Source organism: Sphaerodactylus townsendi, linkage group LG05, assembly GCF_021028975.2.
Source record: "Sphaerodactylus townsendi isolate TG3544 linkage group LG05, MPM_Stown_v2.3, whole genome shotgun sequence".
NCBI classification, from domain to species: domain Eukaryota; kingdom Metazoa; phylum Chordata; class Lepidosauria; order Squamata; family Sphaerodactylidae; genus Sphaerodactylus; species Sphaerodactylus townsendi.
The window spans coordinates 95,956,071-95,971,872 of record NC_059429.1 but is presented as its reverse complement, the minus strand read 5'-3'; the positions used below and the strand labels follow the sequence as shown (position 1 = coordinate 95,971,872).

Here is a 15,802-nt window from a genome sequence, read left to right as displayed (position 1 = left end):
AATGTGCTACCTGGCCTCACCCCTGGTTTGCATGTGTTCATTATCAGGAACCTAACAAAAGCAGGGTTTCTGATTGTAAGAAGAGTGTCTCACAAGTGCAGGATTTTTTAAAATAAAATTTGTTGCTATTATAATAAAGTCTTCTTCAGATGTTACAACCATGTGTACTGGAAAATACCAACAGGGGTGTGTGGGTGTGTCTTTGATGCTCTTGAAATGTGTGATTGCCATTTTGTTTGAATCAGGTAACATGGATGTTATTTTATTAATTTTAGTTACTTTATTTGTATCCTCTTTCTCCCAATGGGGACCCAAAGTGGTTTGAAGTGGTTCTTCGCCTCGCCATTTGACTCACAGCAACCCTGTGAGGTAGATTAGGCTGAGAGTGTATCACTGACCCAAATTCACCCAGCAAGCCTCCACAACCAAGCAGGGATTTGATGTTGGGTTTATGTTGATTTACTGTATTAATAAACTGAAGGGTCTGTCAGATCCTAATCTGACCCCCTAACCATGTTACCACACTAGTTGTGTACACACTACCATGCGTAGCTGGATTATTTTGTGTAGCACGTACTGATTGTAATAATATCTGCAAAGGACTGAAGTGGAGGGCAGAGATTGCTGCTGCAGTTATGCCCCTCCTTCCCCTAACGTGCCTGCTGTCTCCTTGGAATATGATGGTCCATTCACACATAAAACCACCAGACAAAACTCCAATACGTGCTGCTGCTTCTGTAATGCAATGCTTCTCCACTGAGTCAGCTCGCATATCTGGCTGGGAGCCATCAAGTGTGGAGAAGCCAGATGATATTCCTGCATGACTCAACAAGGCCTACGACGTCCCTCAATGCCGGAGCTTCTGGAAGAGTGCAATGAAAATTCCCTCTCCCTCCCCGCGGCGTGTTCGTGACCTCAATCTGAGCAATTAATAATAAGCTGGAAAAAATGCAATTTCATATCCCCCGTATTAAAGCCTGCTGGGATCCAGGAAAAGCCTGCTATTAACTTTCCAATCGCCCGTACGATTGAGATGCGCAAGCCAAAGCCCCCGGCAGGAGAGTGAGCTGCCTGGGACAGTCATGTGGCAAGAAGCCTGGAGCCTCTTTCCATGACTGGGACAGTCTGCTCTTCAGATCCATCCGTGCCCGGGGAGTCCAAGGGTGGCGACAGGCGGGTGGAGAGCAAACCGAGGCTCCCTGGCGACACTGCGGCCTGAGTGGCCAGGGGGAACCAGGTCGGTAGTTCACCGGGTCCAGCTCCCACGTGCACCGCAGCGGGAAAGAAGGGGCGGGACGGGGTGGGGCTTCGCACCGGAGCGACGGTGGCGCTAGCCAATGGGGCTGGGCTCCAATGTGTCAACCCGGGAGAGCGGGTCTGCTCTTGCCTGCCGAAAGGCTCGCATAGCAGCGATCGAGCGGACGGAGCGAGAAGCGGAGTTTTGTCGGGGGCAACGCTGCAGCCGGGGGCGCCGGTGAGTGAGTGAGCGAGTGAGCGAGGAAGGGAGGGACGCGGCGGGGCTTCTTCGGGAAGCTTTCGGGCGGGCTTCGTGGTTCGTCCAGCTCGGAGCGCGGTCTCGGCTTGCGGGGACCTATGCTGCGTTCAGGGTGGGCTTTGGGCCGAGGTGCAGCGCTGGCTCTGGGCACAGAGAGGCCTGTGAAGATCACGCCTTCTGCGGGTCAGTTGTGTCCCCTGGCAGTCCAGCCGAAGGACGGAGGGGCTTCTGCTTCTGCTCTTTCGTGGGAAAAAGTTGCACGGGACGCGGGGTTTATTCCCTGCCGTTTTTCAAATGCCAGAAGTTAGCTGTGGAGCAGGAGAGGTAATAATAAAAATAGTGCGTGTGTAGCCTGCCCCTAACCACGGTATTTCAAATTTAAAGAATGTCACATCCAGGGCTGGTATGTCCAGATAACCTGTTGCTGGGTATTTGGCCAGCTAGTATTTTGTAAACCAATTTAATTGCATGCTTTTAAATAATCCGTGTAAGGTGGTTCTTGGTTTATAGGCAGTGAGTCTGCTACTTATGAATCTAACCATTTGTTGGAATAGTGCCTGGACGTGTGCAGAGTGCCTGCCTCTAACCACAATATTTCGAACCTAGAGAATGTGACATCCAGGGCTGGTATGTCCAGATAACCTGTTGCTGGGTATTTGGCCAGTACTTTGTGCACCAGTTGCACGCTTTTAAATAATCCGTGTAAGGTGGTTCTTGGTTTATAGACAGTAAGACTGCTACTGATGAATCTAGCAATTTGTTGCAATAGCTCAGGTGTTGCTACATAAGGCCTCCTCCGAGAGGCGGAAGAACCCTGCCCAAACGAACCCTGTCAAATGCTTGTGGATTGACTCCCAAGAAAATCAGAAGTAACTCGAGCATGAGTGGAAAGTCCTTATTTATTTAAGAAGACATGATGCTCTTTTGTAGTGTATCCTGGCTGTCTCTCCCAGGGTCACCTGCTAATTCTGTAGATTGTATCCATTTGCGTTTTTTGCTTGAATCCTGAAATGTGTCCATGCTTGGGGAAATATGTTAGGCCTACAGCCATCAGCACATCTGAGAAAGTGATGCTTGCTGTCAGTCCAAGATAATGTCTGGTGGAAAAGGTATCTAATTAGTTCAAGGGCCGCTGCCTGTATTTCAGGTTGTTCTCTGTAATCCCAAACCAGAAATACAGGCAGCTGTTTATTCACTAAGTGTCAAATTAATGGGGAATCATTGACACCAGTTGCTAGTTTCTTTTTGTTGCTTATTGAGCCTAATAATGATGATGATGATGATACCATCACCTCATCATTTAAATAGGGGGATTAGATAAGGTTGCAGTTCCATGGGATATAATGATTAAATAGTGACCTGATGCTCAGATGCTCCCAAATATTTTCCTCTAAACAGTTGCTTGTGACCCATGGGGATACATGTCACCTAGGAGGATTTGGGTGGCAGTTTTCTGAATGAATATAAGGACAGCGTTATGCACATTCTGCTGCCTTAAAAAGATTTGTGCTGGCGGAGAGTCAAAGAAACTAAACTGTCGATTTTCCCTCCTCTCTCTGTTTTGAAGCAGTTTCACAGTAAAACCAGGAAATGGAGTAATGGTGTCCTGTGACCTTTTATTATATTTAGGAGAAAATGACAATAGTACTTTTCCTAACAGAGAAACAGAGGGAAATGTTTGATAAAAAATTTTTTTGAACAGTGCCACAACAGCCTGGCCGCACAGTCAAAAGAGAAGAGTCTTGTATTGAATTGTCCGGTTCTGCTGCTTGCTGTGGGGGTAGGTGTGGGCCTGAGCTCTGGGTCTTTAATCCCACCAAAGATGGTAAAAAAAAAAAGACAAATGGAAGCCATAGCAGCTCTTAATTTGGGGATGTGGAAAACAGAAAAGCTTACCATGTTTCAAGGAATCCTCATATAACCTGCATATTGTTGATGGGTTCCCTGGCACTACAGTAGTAGCTTTTGGCAGGAAAAGTTGTGAAAGCTTTTTAAAAACTACAGTTATAATGAATTAGATCCAGTCAGCATTTGGGTCCATCTTGCTCAATTCTGTTTCTAACTACAGCCTCTGTCCCTCATGGGATTTGTCTATTCAAGTCCCATAGGCCCCAGCATAGCCTTTCTGGGATCAAAGGGGGCCTCTTCTCCCCTTTTCTCCAGCAGAAAACCTGGTTGAGCCCAACCCAATATGCACATTTGGCAATTAAAAAAATGAAAAAGCTGAATGAAAAAGCTGGAGCTTCTCCCATTTTGTTCACTTGGATTGTCAAATGTCTCTCCCCCCCATCCAGCTCCGTCCCCCAATTCCTTTGACCTGTTGACTACTCTCTTTCCCTTCTACTGGGAATGAGCTAATTTATCGCAAATATCACAGTCGTTAGCATCTGACCCAAGTACACTTATTTATAATTTAGACATTTAAATGTCTTATGCACATTTACTTGAGTGTAAGTCCCAAACATCAATAGGCTGCAACTATATAAAGTACTTTACAGTAATTAACTTTTGCTGCCTGCTGAGAGACTGGTCGATATATCACTGTTTCTTCCACATGTAGGGACAAACACATGAAAGAGCGTGTTTGCAACTCGTACAAGGTTATGCAGTGAGTTTGTGAAACAGTCACTATTTGAAATTATTCTCCCAGTACAGGTTGGTTCCCTGTCAGTGCATGCTTTTGACACAGCCCATGAAACATTCTTAATCATCACTACTTGATCGTGACTTTAGCAGTATTGTATTTCTGCTGTGGGTGATGCCTGTATAGCTGGTTTCATCTCTCCCACAGGAGAGCTTATTTCTGTCATCTGAGGAGAACTCTGGACCAACAAGGCTGTTCATTCTCCAAAATATGTGTGAACAGCCATCTGATAGCACTTCCATGACTGTGTAGTGTTTTCCAGTTGAGCGGCTGAAGTTTGTCTCCTTTTGTTGTAAGCGAAGGAGGCAGAGGTTTGCAGCACTTGGACCGAAGAGATTGGTTTTCAAAGAGTGAACCTGAGCCAAAAAAAATCCTTTTTAGCAAATCTGAAGTTCTTTTTCTATCACTGGCTTGAAGTGCAAATCATTTCTCTTTATCTCCCACGACTTCACTGTTAACTGTATTTAATTTTGTACCTGCCCTCCCCTTGGGACTTGGCAGAGATTGTCATGTGTTCTGTCCTGCAAGACATCCATACAGTCCTTGTAGCTGACTTCCCACTGTTAGCTATGGTGGCATTTGCTAAACCCTAGCAGGAACATTCCTTTGTTTAATAATAAAAGCTGAGGGTAAAAAAATAGCTTTTTAAACATTTGTGTTCGCACAGGTTTAGGCTTGACTGATGCTGATCTAAAGAGCAGTCTTATTCTTTAGTAGGGTCAGCTCTGTCATGAAGAAATTAGAACCCTCCCCCTTTTAAAAATAGGGATTATTGACCTTTTCTATCAAGACTTTTCTTAGAAACTTGGTCTCCTTCTATATCAATCTGTTGTCAGTTTTTGGGATTAGAATATGTACATTGCCAGTATTGGTTCACTAAGAAGCTGTTTGAATACCAAGCCAATATTTATGTACTTTATTTATTAACCCAAAAGTGCCTGACAATATTCTCCCTTTCTCTGAGAGTATCTGATTGGTCCAAAGCCACCTAGCAAGCTTTCATGGCAAAGTGGGAATTTGAACCTGGTCTGTTAGATTCTAGTCTAACACTCCAGTCATTGCACTATGCTGGCTTGCATTGATGAGCCTTCGCCCAACCCTTCTGCCTTCCTGGTTTGGTGTTGGAAAACTATATTTTGCAGTTTGCATTTCTTTTAGTATTTGCTTATGGCTGCATGGTGACACATGCCACCACATCTGTCAGGATGACCAATGACTTCAGCTGGACAGGATCACTTGTGCTTTTCTGGCTGATGCAGCTGTCTTGTAGTTTGTGACACATTCACTCTAATATAGTATTTGGTCATTGACCGTAAATAAAGACTTCACCACTCTAATATAAGCCTTCACAGATGCTTTTAGGGTGAAACAGGGCATGATATCCTTCAGATTTAAAAATAGGAGAGTCCACTTATACTTTGCCCACCAAGTACCATGTACATTTGCTTTCTGTCTTATGGAAAAACAGCTGTTCTGCCCACTAACAGCTATTCCTTCTTCCTGGAAATTTTTGGCCACTTAGTGCTTGATCTGACTGGGAAATAAATACTACTGAGTTCATTGGAATTTGCATGCACGTAAGGATTCATAGAATTGCATTCCCTCAAGTAGGGATCTCTGCATGTGTGCAGAGAAAGTTATATAGAAATCCATTTGCACAGCTGTCCCCTCCTGTTGAGCAAAAGACATGCAGGCTTCAAAGCAAAAGGTCTGTATTGTGCTGCAATGAAGACTTTATGAATTGTTATAGCCATAAAAAGAATGCACATTTGTTCAAAAAATGCCTAAATTACAAAATGGAAAATGTTACTTGAATTAGTATGGTTCTCTGCAGCTGAGCTTCACATTTCCTTGCACCCCATCGTTCATCTATAAAGCTTTATCAAATCATTAGTCCATTTATCCCAGTACTGTCTGTTTTCTTCAGTTCTTTCTCAGATCTCAGGCAGCAATTTATTTTCTCACAGATGTAACTTGGAATCCATTTAGCTAGCAAAGCTTGGGGCTGAACCTGGGACTGTTCGCATGGAAAGTGTGTATGCTACCACTGAGCTATGATCCCACTCCAGACCATATACCTATCTGTGTACGTATATGAATTTGTGTGCGTGCATGCATTTTGTGTGAGTGCATGAGGGCCTTCACCTGGGTGGCCCAGTCTATTCTGACCTTGTCAGATCTCAGAAGTTAAGCCGGGTCAGCTCTGGTTAGTATTTTTATGGAAGGCCATGAAGGAATACCAGGGGGCTGCTATGCAGAGGAAAGAAATGCCAAATTACTCTTAAGGGGTTGCCATAAGTTGGTTGCAATTTGACGATGTTTTGTTTGCACTTACACACACACACACACAAATCCACATAGGTTCTATATGTATGTTCCAATGAATGCATATGTGCCAAGAATTGTATTTGCCACCACAATCCCCCTCATTTTTCATACTATTCATTCTGAATACCTGAAAAAGGGTAATATTTGGAGAGAAGTCTATAAATGTAGAAGATGAAGGCCGGTAGCACTGACATTTGGTGCTCGAAAAGTGAGCAGTGTAGCTTATGCAAAAAGCTTTCTTAATATCTTAAGCTATCCTTTTGTGTTCTCCAGGGAACCCAGCCCTTGAAGTCTATATCTATGTTGATTTAGAACATATCCCCAACAATGTTCTTCCTTTCTGCTGTTCCGTATCAGCTGTCAATCTCTGGGCTCCTAGCCAGAGCCTTAACCTGAATCTGTCCTGGCCTACTGGCAAGGGGAAAAAATGAGGCTTAGTAGATTCCTCACTGTGGAAGACTGTGAAGTAGTTAAATGGCAATTCTCTGCTTATTAAGAACTTCCAGAAGGCACATAATAGAGTAATATTGAAAATGAAACCTCTCTTGCTTAGATCCTTTGCTGCTTCTCACAAAAGTGTCTGTATTTTATATAAGGATGTAGTTTTAAAAAAAACCCGGCCACTTCTACTGTTGTGTCTAAGGAAATTCTTTAAGTTCTTTCCTGAATTAGAGTGGTCCATACCCTGGAATTGGCCTTCTCTTGTGCTAGTTCATTCTTGCTGTGGGGTGGAAACAGAATTCAGAACAGTGGAGTTTGTTTTGCTCAAGTGCTGAAGCCATGGACAAGGCCACTGCTGTGAAACAGTGTTGACAGTCTTGCAATTGAGGCTCCATGGTTACCTGTGAGACACATGGCATTTCAGCAAAGAGTGCCTGGCTTTGTCTTCAGGCTGAGGAAATGTTGGAATTCCATGCATGAGCCAGTGAGGAGGACACAGGTTTCTTTTCCTCTCTCCATGGCAGCTGCAGGCAGGTGCCCCTCCAGCTGTGACTCCAGTCTGGCAAAGGTTGGGCTTAGAGTTCCTGCCTCTAAGCCAGTGACCTACTTTATAGAGTAGGAGAGCTTTATAAAGTGTTTTCCATTTCCTCAGAAGAAAGATGAAACCCAGGCATGCAGTACATGCTCCTAGTCATTAAAGAATCCATAGTGGTTGATTTTTTGCTTAAGACCAGGGACCTTCATCGTAAGGATTTATGTTGCATCCATATTGTGATTGGAGTCAGGAAGCTGCAGGTCCAATCTGGACTTCTTTGTGAGGAGTGAGGGACATTGATTTATCCTCTGGAAATCCATGATTTTTTCTCAAAGACACTCTTATTTACAGTCTAACTACTAATGGGTACACCAAAACATTTTTGTTGTCATTTTTGGATAACCTTCACAAAATGTATTTGGTTTTGTTAAAGTTATTGAAGCAGTTAGCTTTAATTCAGTTTGTTTTATGTTTCCATTGGTTTTAACGTGAAATGCTCTTCTGGTGGTACCTTCCTTCCTCCTCATCCAAGTGGAATGCAAGTGCATCCCTCAGCCAAGGGATTTCAGCATGTCACATTTCAGTTAGGAACATGCACTCTTATTGTGTAGACAATTAATTATTTTGCAAGCCTAAAGTGGGGGTGGATCAGTTCTATTTTTTAACAAACAAGGAGTGCCGGAGTATAGGAAGTCAAGCTCTGCTCCCTTCTGTGCCTTACCTGGCAATATTTCATTTTTTCTGACACTTTCAGCATTTTTCTCCCACTGGGACACGTCAAGAAGTATCTGCTGAGATTCCCTTTGTGCCTAACACTAAAAATGGCAGGAGCTCTATTTTCAGTGCTATTCCAACTCAGATCCAATGGGTGCAGTAAATGGGGTAAACAAATACCTGGGGAGAGGGTTTGAAAAGAGGGAGATGGAAAGGGGTCGGTGCTTAGAGGCAGCAACTGGTAGTCACTGGGAGGAAGGGAAGGTTTTCTATAGGAATGCTTCTAAGCGCATTCATGTATTTTTTGCAATTTCTGTGCTTGGGGCAGACCTGTGTCTCAGTGGAAGAGCCTCTGCTCTGGCATGTAGAAGGTCCCAGGTTCAATCTCTGGCTGAAAAGAACTAGCCAGTGCGTGATGGGAAACCATTCTGAGACGCTGGACATCCTCTTCCAGTCTGAGTAGACAGTACAGGCCTTGGGTGCTGTGTGGTTTCTGGGCTGTATGGCTGTGTTCTAGCAGCATTCTCTCCTGACGTTTTGCCTGCATCTGTGGCTGGCATCTTCAGAGGATCTGATAGCCACAGATGCAGGTGAAATGACAGGAGAGAATGCTGCTAGAACATGGCTATACATCCCGGAAACCACACAGCACCCCAGTCATTCTTACTGTGAAAGCCTTCGACAATACATAGTACAGCCCTTGATGGGCCAAGGGTCTCGTTCAGTATAAAGCAGCTTCGTGTGTGTTTATGTGCAATACCTTTGGGAATTTTGGAATACTGTCCAAATGGTGGTTGTTTGTTAGACTGTGTTGAGGAGGCAGCAGTTGAGATTGAGAGAACAAGGCCCATGCAGTAAAAAAGTTGGATGCAGACTGAGAAAGGTAAATGCTTGTGCTTTTTGAAAGTACACAGGTCTCAGGTTTCATTGATTTTCATGGGACAAGTGGTTCACATTGGACTTGTTCTAAGGAAAGGACTGAACATTAGGTAAAAATGAACATACCATGTGCATTTTGGTTTCATCAGAGGATCACTGGTGTTTTCAGCTATAAGAGGACAGGGGACCATTCTATTTGCTCCATCTGCTTCATTTCTGACTATATTATAGAAGCAAAAACAAAAGCCGACTTCCAGAAGAGGGAACTAACAGGTGATTTTTTTTTCAGGAAGGAATATTAGGATTGGAACCGAAACCAGCTGCAGCCCAGGTTGATGCCCTAGATGAGTCACTCTTCCTGCACCCACACCTTTTCTGGGGATGAGTGAAACAGGGTGTTCCTTAAGGGCTGACTATTTACCAACAGTGAATGGTATTTTTAGATAAAGTTAAAACTTCTGTTGCCTCTGGCAAATCACCTATGAGGATGAGCAGTCACTGAGCTCTTGGCATCTTCAGTTGGTCTTCTAATGAAAACTTGGAATGTTATTGAAAACTACTTGTTTTCTTTGGATACTTTTTCAGGACTGGTTGGCACAGATTAGTGAACTCTTCAAGTGCTTAGTCTGTTGTTTTCCCACACTCAAAAGGCTGACAGCTAGTTGAAACAGGCAGATGTCTTTACCTCTCCTTTTTTTTGGATATCTTTTGGGCAAATTAACTTGGAATAGGATCAATACTGTGGATTAAAATCTCCTACTTTGAATCAGTGAATCCTAATGAGATGCTCATGGGCACCGTGGTGGTGCCAAAATGTTTCCTGGCGCATGCCTGCTTCTTTCCCAAAGGACGAGCCAGTTCTAGCTCCCACCCCCCACATCCGCCCTGCATTAGATCATGAGGTACTTCAGAAGAGCACAGGGGGCGTTGCTTGTAAGTATAGAGGAATATTCATTTGAAAACGCCTCCCTCCATCATAGGATCATGCTTGGTTAGAATTTCCACACATTTTATAGAAGCTCCCCATGTTTGCGATTGGACTGGTTGCTAAGGCAGCCATTTTTTAATGGCCCCCAGTCCCTGTTTTCAAAATTCTGGAAGTTCCCTCAAATTCAACAATGTTGAAATCCTCTGTTTTAAATGCCTCTTGGAAAAGTACTTAAAGCTCATTTTTGACCACTTGTGTATTTGTGTGAATGAATAAAAGAGAATGTTACATCATGCTAAGCTGTTACAACTTCACTTTCATTATCTAATCAACTCATTTAAACAAAGTGTGCATGAGGGTGGGGCATACAGTGGTAGAACATGCATTATACATGTAGACAGTCCCAAGTTCAGCTTCTGTCATCTCCAGTTAAACACTCTTGGGGCTGATTTACACATTAAAGCCCATGTGGCAGCCACATGCCCCAGACATATAATCTGGATGAGACATGTGCTTGGAGTTCCATGCTGGGAGCTCACAGTTCTCTTCCAAGTGGAGTCATACACTTCTAGTTCATTGAAATCAACAGGCTTGGAAAGATATAATTCTGCTTAGAAGTGCACTTACTTCCCAGATGATTTGGATTGGGACTGGAGAAAGCGCTTCATCTGTCCCTCCCCTGTAATGGTGGCTCCCAGGGACCATTTCAGGTCAGGAAAATGAGACACACTGGTAGTCAGAGTAGGTTACTCTGAGTCAGATATACCAGTGGTCTCTATGTGATCAAGCAGCATCAGGTACATTTTTGTTGATGTTGTTGTTCTTAGATGAACAGCAGATATTTAGAGGGACTGAGACATTTTGGAATACCACACAAGGAAAGGCTGCAGCAATGTGGAATAGAAAGTGGTCAATTAAGCACCCATCTCCCCATGAGAACTACTTTGCCTGTAGCTTTTGATTTTTTTTCCTAATAAAATAAAAGTCCAGCTATTATACCTGTTTGTATAGAACTTCCAGTTTGACTCTGAGTTTCTTACTTCTTGTTAACTGACTTCTCTGGGATTATGAAGGGAGCTCTTTCAATCAAGAGAGCTGTCTCTGGTATTCCATTGCCTAAAGCAAAAAAGTTGGATGGGTCAGGAAGGGCAGCTTCTGGAGATGTTTATAACTTAACTTAATGTTTTGCATTGCTTACCACCCTTTTTGTCATCATAAAAGAGGAAACAACTCAAGACAGTCAGTAAAAAAGGAATCCACCACTGTGACAATTCTCCTTAGGGAACTGGGAGGAGCAGGAAGACAGTTTTCCTTTAAGTATATCCCCCACTTGTGGGGGGAAATCCCAGGTCCTTGATGGGTGGTGTCTAGTGGGGGAAGTGGTTTGCTTCTTCAGTGAGATTTGGTAGATGTTATGCCATCTGTCTGCCTGTGGGGCTTATACCCAAATGCTGTAAATATCTATCTGTTTTGGTCCTGTATTCAAGAGACATCTAGTCTAGTCATCTGTGCATAATACTGTATATTTATTTATAGTCTTATTGTATCCTGCCCCCACTACATCAGAGCTCAGGGCAGTCAGCAACAGGTAAATATACATTTAAAAGCCAAAACAATTAAAATAGATTAAAATCCATGAAGAGAAATCAATAAACAGGAAACAGATGACAAAGGGGTAGTGATGGTACAGGATAGTTCTGAAACTGAACAGGGATCTAGCTGACCTTTGTTCCTATGAATGTGCACAGGGAAGAGCAGCCCCTATGGCCCAAATCAATGCATGAAGCTCTGAATTATTCTAAATTGTACCTTTCAATCAAATAGCAGTTTAGACAGCTGTTGCAAAGCAGGTACAATGTGCTCTGCAGTACGATAGTTGGTATTCTTCAGTAACCATGTGTGTTCTTTTAGTTATTGGCAGAACTTGTTTTAATGCAGCAAATTCCTTTGTTGAAGATGAAGGACAAAATAAGGTCTTGAGGACCAGGGTGGATATAGATGATACAGAGCCAATGTAGAACATAACCCCAATATTTGCTAGGAGAGGTGTTTAAATAGAAAGGGGAATAGAGACACACCGTATATTGTCCTAATGAATATTCATCTGGGTAGCATAAGAAATAAGAGGCATAGACTTAGATGGGCTTAGGACAGAAACTTTAGTAACAAAAGGACAGGGGGTGGGGGGATCAGCAGAAGGTGCCTTGTGCAGCAAACAAGTACCACCATTAGTGAAACGGATCTGTGGGATTCAAGCCCTTCAACATTATTCTTGAAAGAAGATACTTATAGAGAATCCCAGATTCCTCCTGTATGGGGCTGCTTCCCTGTTTTGCTCTCTTTGCTGTTGCCAGTGTAAAGACTCTTGTAGCAGCAATGGGTTCTCTGCATAGGGATGTCCTCTGTGCTTATCTTTCATTTCTGACATTCTCAGCAGCTTTTTGATTTTTTTAAAAGAATGGCAGTAAGCTTGTCGTTATAGTGTTAGGACACCCTGTTGATTTATCTAAAGTAAAGTATGCCGTTGAGTCATAACTGATTCATAGGGACCCCGAGAAGTTCCATCTCTTGGGGATTTCAAGGCGAGAGGAGGAGGTTTCCCACCCAAGTACCAAGTCTGGGTTACTGCAGCTCGTGCAGTGACATATCTACTATCAATTAAAACATACTGGTAAAAAAGCCTGCCAATGATGGAAGGGGCAAAATGGCAGGTGCAGATGGGAGCAGGAAGGTATGGAAATCTGTCCCCATTTTCCCCAATCTGCTTTGGCTGCAATCTTTCAAGAAAGGAAATGTAAAAGCAGGTTTGGAAAACTGCAGAGTGGAACCAGGGAGAGCCCTGAAGGTTGGTATTGCCTGATGAACTGTGAAAGTCCACCTTAAACCACTGCACTGACAGGGAAAATGCAGAACGAGAGTCTTAGTGGAAGCAACCCCAGAGATTATACCTATAATGTGAAATGTCTCAACTTTTGATAAATTTGATAAACCCACACAAAATTGCAATTCTCATTAGGAAAAAAGTTTCTGCCTTCTTTTGAGAGATAGGGGCTTTCCACACTACAGAAGGGAGCTAAGGTCGACTCGGTTCCCTTCAGTGGGGGGCGATTCCAAGCTGTCCGGTGACAGCATCCCTACTTTACTTTGGCCCCCCTTGGAACTGGAGCTTCTTGGCGGGCGGGACTATCTTGGTGCCTGTTTCGCTCCCCGATCGTGATTGGAGCTTGTGTTACCATGGGAAACGGAGCCGCTCTTTTTTTACAGTTTACAGTTCACATGCCCGGCTTCATGACTCTCCCGTTTCATGCGCATGCCACAAAAGCCGCCTGGGTTTGGATTATTGAACAGATGAGGTGTCGCTTCAAGATGACAAGGGCCCACGCCTTCCACAAAGCTTTGAAGTGGTATCGACCTTGTTCCAGCAGAAAGGTGCAGTTCATAACTGCGACAGGATGTTGCAGTTCTGAGGGGGGGGGGGAACTGAGACAAAACAGCGTTGAGCTCAGTTGCAGTGCGGATACACTGAGATGAACCTAGATAGAAACCAGTACAACTCTGTCAGTGCGGAAAGCCCCTTAGAAGCAGGGCAAAGACAGTCACATTTCCAAGCAGTTGAACTTTATGGTAGCAACAGCATGGCTGCCCTTTCACTTGCAATGTCAGGTTTCCCTTTTCATTGCTGTCACTTCTCTATGTCAAATTCGCTCTGACTAATTCCTTGCCCTGAAAAAAAAAAGATTCTTACACAAATAGTAGGGATCCAACTGAGTCCCAGCTCTACTGATATATATTATGGGCAGGGAGGTATTTGGGTATGTAATTAGCATTCAAATCGGGCACCGACACATCAGGAGGCTTTTCCAAATGGCTCTGCCAGAAATTTGCCAGTGGATTTCATCCAATCCTATGAATGTAAAAATAGGCATGTGTTTAATTTCATTTTTGAGAGGAACATGCTGTGAAAGACCTTGGTTGATATCCAAATAATTCTGTTTCTGTGGATGCTCCAGTCTAGTCCTCCTGATTGATGAGACATGGTCGTACTTTCTTAATTCATTGTGCCTCTGGCTGGGCTATTGTACTCTAATAGAGTGTGAGTGATCCCTAAGATTATTTGACTACAACTATGATGCAAGTATCTTGTTCATTTAGCAATGCTACTTGCAACTTTGAAAACTCATCACAGGAAATGTTTGATTCATGTCCATGTCTGGACTGACAGTGTTGAGCAAGTACTCCTGGAGTCAACCAAGAGGCAACATTCCTTCTTCCTGATTCTTCCCCAGCCAGTCATCTCTGGGGTTTGATTTCGCCCTTTTGTGTGACCATATGAGCAGCAAGCCTTCTGCTGCGAAGGGCTTTTTGAGTCATACCAGCTGGGATGAGACTTTTATAGGTGGTATGTTTGCTCCTTGAAGAAGAAAACTGGGCTGACTTAGGCAAGGAAAATCGGCTCCTGTGTCTCTAGAGAATACATTGACAATATGATGCTGTCTTATACTGAAGGGTCCATCAATGTCAGTATTTTCTGCTCACATGGGCAAGAGCTCCCCAGGGTATCACCTACTACCTGATCCTTTCAACTGGAGATACTGGAGATTGAACCTGAACCTTCTGCATAGCAAGCAGATGCTCTACCATTGACCCAGGGTCCATTCCTGTTTCTGGCATTGACTGTCAGATGCCTCTAATGTGCTGGAATCTGATGAAATTCACTTGTGTGACCGTGCAGTTGTAAGGAGAGAAACATCTTTCTAAGATTATGGACTTCAATGGACTGTTTCGGATTGCACTGTTGATCACTGTGGGCATTTAGATTATTACACAGTTTTGGAGGGTAACCATGTTGGGCCACAGTAGAACAGCACGATTTTAGTCCTTTGGCACCTTAAAAACCAAGATTTCCCTGGTTTAAGCCAGTGGTGGTGAGTGGAGTGCCATAGTTCGCCACCACGGGTAAGCTTTTGAGTGTCCCTTTACCAGAATATGACATGCCATGGCCTATGACCTAGTCAGTATTGTGAGCCTTTTCATTATTGTACCATTCCTGAAGTTAGACAGGTGTCATTAGTGCCTAGATGAGAGATCATTGTGAGTCCCAAGTAAGTCACTTGGTTATTTAATAAAGGATGAGGAATATATAAGTATAATAAATAGAGATGCTTTCTTCTTTGTGTAGGAGAGGAAAGAAGTTGGAGCTTTAATTTTGACTGCTGACTCAACATTTCTGCTTGCTGTGTTTTGTTGGAGTGGGACTCTGAAATCTCTGGCCAGACAAACAGAGGAGGGGAAGTGTCCCTGTACATATGAGTCATTCTGGTAAAACTGAATTTTTCAGTGTACTTCTGGAGCCAAAGCAGAGCTTACAGATTGGAAGAAAGTGTCAGGGTCATATCAGCTGGTCAGAATAGGTGCCATGCAGAGAAAAAGAAAAGATTAGCTGACATTTTTCTCTGTCCAGAACCCAGATAACCAACTGTCTATGTTTCTTGATTGAGTCTGCCAGTATGCCTGTGATTTTGGCAGAGGACGTGGCCATATTGTAGCTGCCTGCCTCTTCTGATTTATTTTGTTTTTAGTGAAATAGAATGGGGTGCTGTTAGGGTCACCTGTGCCCTCTCCCTGTTGCTTTCTTCTCTTCCAAACTGCTGTGAACTGGCATGCAAACATTCTACAGTGTGAAATAGCAGCATCAGCAACTTTCATTTACCTCTTGATTAGCATGCCATACACCAAACTGGGATGTTTATGTCACAAGAAAATCTGTCTAAATATTTTTCTGGTGTTACACAGAACAGTCAAATTTAGCTCACGTGCTTCCTTGTCCTCACTGCTGGA

General features: G+C 43.5%; 1 protein-coding gene across 1 annotated transcript in view; it reads left to right on the top strand.

Annotated features, from left to right (window-relative positions):
* Positions 1 to 1,356: 1,356 nt before the first annotated feature.
* The window catches only part of DENND2C (DENN domain containing 2C), a 72,728-nt gene continuing 58,282 nt past the window's right edge, over positions 1,357 to 15,802 (top strand). The window contains 1 exon segment of the mRNA XM_048498654.1: positions 1,357 to 1,474. The gene's annotated coding sequence lies outside the window, so the exon portion shown is untranslated.